This window comes from Solanum dulcamara, chromosome 2, assembly GCF_947179165.1.
Source record: "Solanum dulcamara chromosome 2, daSolDulc1.2, whole genome shotgun sequence".
Lineage (NCBI taxonomy): Eukaryota > Viridiplantae > Streptophyta > Magnoliopsida > Solanales > Solanaceae > Solanum > Solanum dulcamara.
Window position 1 is genome coordinate 72,123,068 of NC_077238.1, and position 8,342 is coordinate 72,131,409.

An 8,342-nucleotide genomic window follows, 5' to 3' on the forward strand; every position below is an offset into this window, starting at 1 on the left:
TCTTGCTCAAGTGCTCTTCCTTGTCTTTCCTCTTATCATCATCTAGCTGTTGCGCATATACTATTAACCTGGAAATATCAATGTCAGAAATAAGCAATGATGTCTTGCACTCCTTCTTCACATGTTTGCCCAAACCGCAGACAACTATCCTCATCTTAGATCTCATATTAGTAACTATATCTGATGTATATCTAGAAAGCTTGATGAACTTAAGGCTGTACTCCTTCACAGTTAGCATTTCTTGCTGTAAATTTATGAACTCTTCTGCTTTTCATTCCTTTAACTTCCTGGGAAAGAAGTGATCAAGGAATATTTCCTCGAACTCATCCCAAATAGCAGGCTCCGCATCTTTATCTCTATCCTTTATACTAGACATTAGCAACATCCTTGAGCTGATAGAAAACCAACTCAACCCCCTCAATTTCAGTAGCATGCATTGTTTTTGGTATTTTTCACATCTTATCAATAAAGTTATGGGGGTCCTTCTCAGCCTTAGAACCCGTGAAAAGTGGTGGGTTCATTCTCAAGAAGTCTCTAATCCTTGTGGAAATAGATGTCTCTTGAGAACTAGAGCTAGGAGCTGGTGAACGCTGGCTACCATTTTGGATAGCTACCAATTGAGTGAGCATAGCAATCACTTCTTGGAAATCAGCCTCTGAAGTTGGTGTAGGCTGAGTAGTAGGCTCTTGAGGTGCCTTAGTAAACCTTGCAGGCTGGCCCCTAGTTCTCACTCCTGATGGTAGGGGCATATCTAGTTGTGGACCCTCGATATTGGCGGCGTTCCTCTGGCTAGCAGTACGTTTAGGAGGCATTATCTGCAAGTGTGTAATGCATGAATGAGGAAGAAACTTTCAGAGTTAAACTCTTTAGCACGGACTCAGAGTGTGAAGAAACGAAATAATTTCCTAATGTCCTATAGCCTCTTAATTATAAGTGTGGTGTATAACACACTCATAAGCCAGACTCTACTAGACCAACTTCATAAACTTCCTAGGACTCTAATACTAAGTTTTTCATGCCCGAAAGGGTACCCTAGGCGTGGATGGCACTCGAAGGCCATTCATTGTCCCCAAGTGAACCACTTGATCTGATCACACATTTAATCATTTAGTGGAAGACTCAACATGATTTTAAAAGACATTCAAGTGGGCTAACCAAATCAACATTTCGAGAAGAATAATGTATTCAAAATAAATCTCAAATAAACTCCATATCATAAGGATAGTATTGAAAATCAAAACATCTACTCGACACTATTATCTATCTATCTATAAAACATCTATCACTATCAAGAATATGCCAATGAAAAGCTCATGGCTACCCCAAAGAAAATACTCAAATACTCAAAATAAAAGGTAATAACTCAATAGTGCCTCTGGATGCATAAAGGACTCACCAAAAACTTGAGAGTAGAAATGATCTTCAATGATGCGTCTGTTAAAGATCTCTAATACCTATATCTGCATCATGAAACAATGCAAGTCAAATGGCATCAGTACATGGAATGTACGAGTATATAAAATAGCAGGATGAAACATGCATCAAGGTAGAATAATATCAATTCAAATATCTCAAACCAAAAAGATGAAAAACTCAATAAGGATGTCATACGTCTTAAGCAAGAGTATGGTTTAGATAGAGTACAATCATATACAATCTAATCCAATCCACTTAGAGTACTATCAAGACCTATATGGGGGTTGTCTCATCCGACAACTATTTCTTATGAGCCAGTGATGGTACAACAAGCCAATATAGTTGCCACGTCCGTTCAATACCTAGCCAGGGTAAGAACGAATCAAACCAATCATGGATCCAAAACCAATCAAGTCCTATCATGTCAGGACAATAAATTAGAAAAAATCCAACTTAATGGTTCAATCCTCTAATATATTTGGCGATGTAGTTATTAGGTTCGAGTTTTTACTTAATCTTACCCAAGTCAGTGTTCGATACTCCTCCCAAGAATCGAAGCTCATATGATAGTCAATCAAAATCAAAACCAAATCAATGTCTCAATTAGACTCTTATCAGATCATCAATTCTATCAAATCCATCTTTTCAACCAATCAATTTCCCCAATCATGTATTTAAAAGAAGTTTGGACAACCATTTATGATAACATTTAGTTGAGACCATTCACTTGGGTTCAATTATTCACTTATAAAGGACTATCAAGTTTACGAACACTATCATCATGCTCACATCCTAATCAGAATCATCCATTCACAAATTCAAGGTTCTAGACTCAATCCTTAGTATATATATTCAATATACATCATCATGTTGTTAGGGTTTATAAAATAGGTAGTTCAAATAATTTGTTCAAGAATCTAATTCGAGGAAAAGCATTAATTTCTCATTAATCAGTAAAATATATTAATTTTGAGAAAAAAATTCTGAAGAAACACAATCCTAGGGACTCAATTCAGTCACAATCAATCTATCAAAATAATGGGTACATGGAGGAACAAAGTCCATAATTTAGTTCAGTCTTACATACATTGAAAATCAAAGGAATGATCGAAACTCAAAGGGATTGCTCAAATACCTTGAACCCTAGCTTTCTTTGTTTTCTCCAATCGCTTCTCTCAAGAAAGTACAAGTGTGAATGAGAGAAAAACCCTATTAGGTATGATAATGGGCTGATTTTTAGTCCCTGAACGTGCAGGGTTCAATTGAGAAAAAGTGGGGAAAGATCGAAATTCCCTTTATTAAAACTGGGCGGGCAACCTTCACTAAAGGACACCACGGTCCGTACTGGTGTTTCTGGTCCTCAACATGAGCATGGGTCATGATTTGACCTTTTCTCCAATCGCTTCTCTCAAGAAAGTACAAGTGTGAATGAGAGAAATACCCTATTGGATATGATAATGGGCTGATTTTTAGTCCCTGAACGTGCAGGGTTCAGTTGGGAAAAAGTGGGGAAAAATCGGAATTCCCTTTATTAAAACTGGGCGGGCAACCTTCACTAAAGGACATCACATTCTATGCTGGTGGTTTTGGTCCTGAACATGAGCATGGGTCATGATTTAACCTTTTTGGAGGCCACCACAGTTTGTTATGCTCACCACGGTTTATGGTGGGTGTCGTGGATAGGGACTTAGGCTAGTTTAGGGAGAGGTGTCCACCACGGAGACCACCACAACTTGTGGTGGTCACCACGGGGGTGGTCCTCGCATATGTCAAAGGTCCTAGGGGTCGGGCTCATAGAGGGCTTCATGAACCGTGATAATGGTTGTCCTTGCATATGTCAAAGGTCCTAGGGGTCGGGCTCATGGAGGGCTTCACGAACCGTGATAAGCACTACTGGCCATAGAGCCTTCCGTGGTCCCTTTCTTACCTTATCTCCGGCTTGCCAGGCCTTTTTACGGGCACTCTTCACGGTATGGCCCATGAAGGGTCTCGTGGCTAGCCTTTGGTGCAAATATTTTAGATCATTCAGTGTTAGTTTAGGCTAAGGACTTCGGAGGTGTTACAATCTTTGATTTAATGAAAAGACAACCCCTCTTTACACTTGTTCAAGCAATAATAAAGCTCGATAATGAAAAAAGAAACTCTTGAACGGAAGAAATTTGTGGAAGAAGTACAATTGGCAGAGAGGTAAAAATTCAAAAATCTTAGATTGTTAGATCAAGCTTTTAATCATTCTTCTTTTCATCGAGAAGACAAATGTGAATCATATGAAAGGCTTGAATACTTGGGCGACTCAGTGATAATACTGCTAATAGCTAAAGAGTATTATTTTTTACACCCTTATTTGCCCCCGAAAACATGGACTCGGCTGCGGAAGGCCAACATGGATACATAAAAATTTGCTAGGGTAGACGTCAAATACGACATCCATAAGGAGTTACGGCACATGAAACCTCTACTTTAGGATCAAGTAAGTGAAAAAAAAGTCTTGCTTCATTTGTTACTTTTTTATCAGCAATTTTTTATATGTATTTTAAATAGTTAGTATTTTGATTTATGGTATTTTTAATATGATTTAATTTGTCGTTTAATTAATTTTCTGATCATTGACATAGTTTCACAAAATTAAAAGCTTTATCAAAAGTTGGTAGATCAAGTGTCAATAGCTTTCTATTTTCACTTTATTATTTTACTTTTAGTCATGTTTATAAATGCACATATATTTCACATTTTCAAAGAATTTTTTGTATTTAATAATTCTATTCATAATATTCTTTTTGTATTCACTACTTTTGGTCACATTTGCAACTTTAAACTCCTAGACTATTCTACAAAATGAACTTATATTTTTCACAGTTATTCTTTTTATTACTTTTTACACGAATATGCTTCATTGAATGTTATAGATCGACCGAATAATTTTACATAAATTAGCATGGGATACATGAGCAACGTACGTGTCCAACTCAAGTATGTCTTGAAATATGTAATTGTCTCATAGTTGAAATCAAACTATGTTTTTTCTAAAATAGAAAACCTTAAAGCATCATTCTACACGCCATCAATATCTTCTTGTTGTCTATATTGTCAACATCATTGTACATTTTTATAGAAAAATTCTACCTTGTTCTGATCAATTGTTAATATCTCTATCAACCTTGCAATATTTAAGTCATTGTTACCTACAAACACCTCTATTGAAATAATTTATCCCTTGATACATGTGATATATCCATAAAAGAAGAAGAAGAAAAAGAGTCTGATGGTACTCCATTGGATTATTTATGGTTAAACGCGATTAACCGATCACATCATGCTCAATTAAATTATGGACACAAATGATAATTTGGATTGTATCTTCGACGTATTGGAAAGAAAACCCCTCTTTAAACTTGATCAAAGCCATAATCAAGCTTGATAATGAAAAAAGAAACTCTTGAATGGAAGAAATTTGTGGAAGAAGTACAAGAGGCGGTGGGGTACAAATTCAAAAGTCTTAGATTGTTATATCAAGCTTTTATTCATTCTTCTTTTCATCGAGAAGACAAATGTTACTCATACGAAAGAGTTGAATACTTGGGTGACTCAGTGATAATTCTGTTGATAGCTAAAGAGCATTATTTTTTACACCCTTATTTTGTCCTGAAAACATGGACTCGGCTGTGGACGGCCAACACGGATACATAAAAACTTGCTAGGATAGTCGTCAAATACGACTTCCATAAGGAGTTATGAAACATGAAACCTCTACTTTAGGATCAAGAAAGTGACAAAAAAAAGTCTTGCTTCATTTGTTATGTTTTTATCAGTGATTTTTTATGTCTTTTAAATATTTAGTATTGTGATTTATTGTATTTTTCGAATGTTATTTCATTTGTCGTTTCATTTATTGTCTGATCATTGACATAGTTTCACAAAATTAAAAGCTTTATCAAAAGTTGGTTGATCAAGTTTCAATAGCTTTTTATTTTCATTTTATTATTTTACTTGTGGTCATGTTTATAAACGTACATCTATTTTACATTTTCAAAGAAATTTCTCTATTTAACAATTCTATTCATAATACTCTTTTTGTATTCACTACTTTTCGTCACATTTAGAACTTTAAACTCCTAGACTATAATTGTTTTTGGCCATTAGGCTCATTATTTATTCTAAAATCATCTAAATAAGTCCAAAAAGATGGTCTAAGAAAGACCAACCCATGAAACAAATAAATTCAACTAAAAATAAGAATAAAAAACAAAAAACAAAAAACAAAAAGGCCCTGCCTCTTTGAGTTGTTCCCTTATGACTTTGTTTGTTGAAGAAAGCAGATAGGAAACTAGTGTTTCCTCTTTAATTCATCTCCTGAACAAGCTAAGCTTGCCAGAAACTCTTGATTTTGTTTGTAATCATAATCTTCAAGTTGATCCAAACAAGGTGTGTATCTGTTTCCATTGAATCTTATTTCTTCATTTTTCATCTTAAATCTTCTTTCTCTGAATTCCTCCTCGTTGTCGAACTAAATGAGTTATGTCGGTGTTTCTCCGGGGAAAGATTATCACTTCTCATCCTGGTATGCCTATCTTGGTCTCAGAGTGCCCAAGTGTTGGTTCCTCTACAGTGAGGTTTTTTCCATATAACTCCATTCTTCAAAATTTTGGTGAGTACCTCCCATTTTTTATGCTTGACTAGTGTTTGAATCGCCATCTCTATTTCATTTGTTAATCCTGTTTTTCCTTTCCGAGTCCAGAAGTTCAAGAGGAGATGCAAAATTATGTTCAGAAATGGATCATTTTCATGTTGTAATGGCTAGTATGCCGGTAAGATATTTATTGTCTGACTTCCATTTGTTGAAGTTGTGTTTCTTGAATCCCACCAAAATTGATTTATCTATTTTTTTGTTATAGTTGGCTTCATTTTCTTGTACCCTTGAAGAATAAATTCTGTTGTCCACTATTTTATCATGACTTGTGAGAACTGAAGGCCTTCTAAATTTATACCTGCAACATTAGCAAAAAGTCTCCACAACTTTACAGTTGTATGGGAGGTTAGAAAAAGGTGAGACATAGTCTCTGATCTAGTTTCTTCATGATCTACTCCTAGGAATTCCTACGTTTTAGCTTTTCCATGTATTTTCATATGCATTCATAAGTTGATTTTAAGCTATTTTTATGTTGAGTTTGAAAATCTCATTGTTTATGCATTTTAAATGTGTCATTGCATTCATGTTGGTTGATAATCCACTTTTCATGTCTTTTCTTATCTAGTTGAATCAATTCGAGGATGAATGTTCCCAAGAAGAGATATGTAAGACCCCAAAAATTGAAAAATCGGAACAAGGAAAAATTGCAGAAAAATTTATCTGGTGTAGGGCTGTACGAGCTAACCTATGGGCCATAGGAAGTCCTACGGGCTAGAGGAAGGCATTCATAGGAAGCCTGGCAAATTGGAGAGAATTGGAAGTTGAGTAACGAGCCCATTTGATGGCTGTAAAAGTTATAACGAGCCGTAGCTAGGGCTCGTAGGAAAGCATGTGATTTGAGAAAATGGCTAAGTGTTGTTTTGTATTACGAGTGGCATCTACGAATCATATAAGATCCTATGGTCCGTAGATGGGGATCGAAGTAAGGCCCCAAAGAAAAGAAAATTTGGCTAAGTGTGAGACTGATCGACGAATGGGTTCTACAAACCGTAGAAGATCCTACGATCCGTAGAAAGGGTCGTAGGTGAGATTCAGAGACTTGGTGTGTTTTCTATGCAGGAGGAGAGGGTCTTACAGACAATAGGGAGTTCTACGATTCGTAGGTACCTTCTGTAGGTAAGTGATTCAGAGAGTCCAATTCTTGTACCCATGATGGATGAAGTCCTTTTAAGATCCATAGACTTTCCTACGACCTGTGGGAACAGGGTCGTAGTTTAATTCAAGTAACCCAATTTTTTGACACTTCGTATCTATGAGTGGAAGTTGATGATCCATAGGATGACCTACGACTCGTAGGTCCCACCGGTAGTTTTTAATGAGGGTCATTTGTGTCCATAATTCGATTGAGCATGATGTGATTGGTTAATCGTGTTAAACCATAAACAATAGAATCATTAAGATTCCCTTTTCAATAGAATCTTTTGCATTCCATCAGGATCTTTTTATTCTTCTTCTATGGATATATCACATGTATCAGGGGAGAAAACGTTTCAATAGAGGTGTTTGTAGGTAACAATGACTTAAAGGTTGCAAGGTTGATAGAGATATTAACTACTGATCAGAGCAAGGTAAAATTCTTCTACAAAATCTATAATGATGTAGCCATATAGACCACAAGAAGATGTTGATGGCGTGTAGATGACGAACGCTTTAGGGTTTTCTATTTTAGGAAAAAATAGTTTGATTTCAATTATGAAACAATTACATATTTCAAGACATACAAGTGTTGGTCACGTACATTGCTCATGTATCCCGTGTTAATTTATGTATACTTATTGAAATGATCTATAACATTCAATGAAACACATTCATGTAATCACTAATATAAAATATAACTACGAAAAATATAAGTTCATTTTGCAGAAAAAATGCACTTTTTGCTATAAGTAGATTAATCACTGAGTTGCCTACGTATTCAAGCCTTTCATATGATTTGAATTTGTCTTCTCGATGAAAAAACGAACGAGTAACAACTTTATATAAGAATGAAAGGTATTTTGAATTCTTACCCCACCGCCTCCTGTACTTCTTTCACAAATTTCTTTCATTTAAGAGTTTTCTTTTTTTCTTTCGCTCGATAGATCTTGATTAATGCTTTGATCAAGTGTAAAGAGGGAGTGTCTTTCCATTAAATCAAAGATATATCCAAATTATCATTTGTGTCCATAATTTAATTGAGCATGTTGTGATCGGCTAATCAAGTTAAACAATAAACAATCCAAAGGAGTACCATCAGATG

At 35.6% G+C, this 8,342-nt stretch overlaps 1 long non-coding RNA gene across 1 annotated transcript; it reads left to right on the forward strand.

The window, feature by feature from the left end:
* The first annotated feature begins 5,712 nt into the window (after window positions 1-5,712).
* LOC129880692 (uncharacterized) lies at window positions 5,713-6,483 on the forward strand. The gene is made up of 3 exons (XR_008765473.1): window positions 5,713-5,838; window positions 5,956-6,061; window positions 6,152-6,483. It is a non-coding gene; the product is annotated as an uncharacterized LOC129880692 (long non-coding RNA).
* Window positions 6,484-8,342: the final 1,859 nt, after the last annotated feature.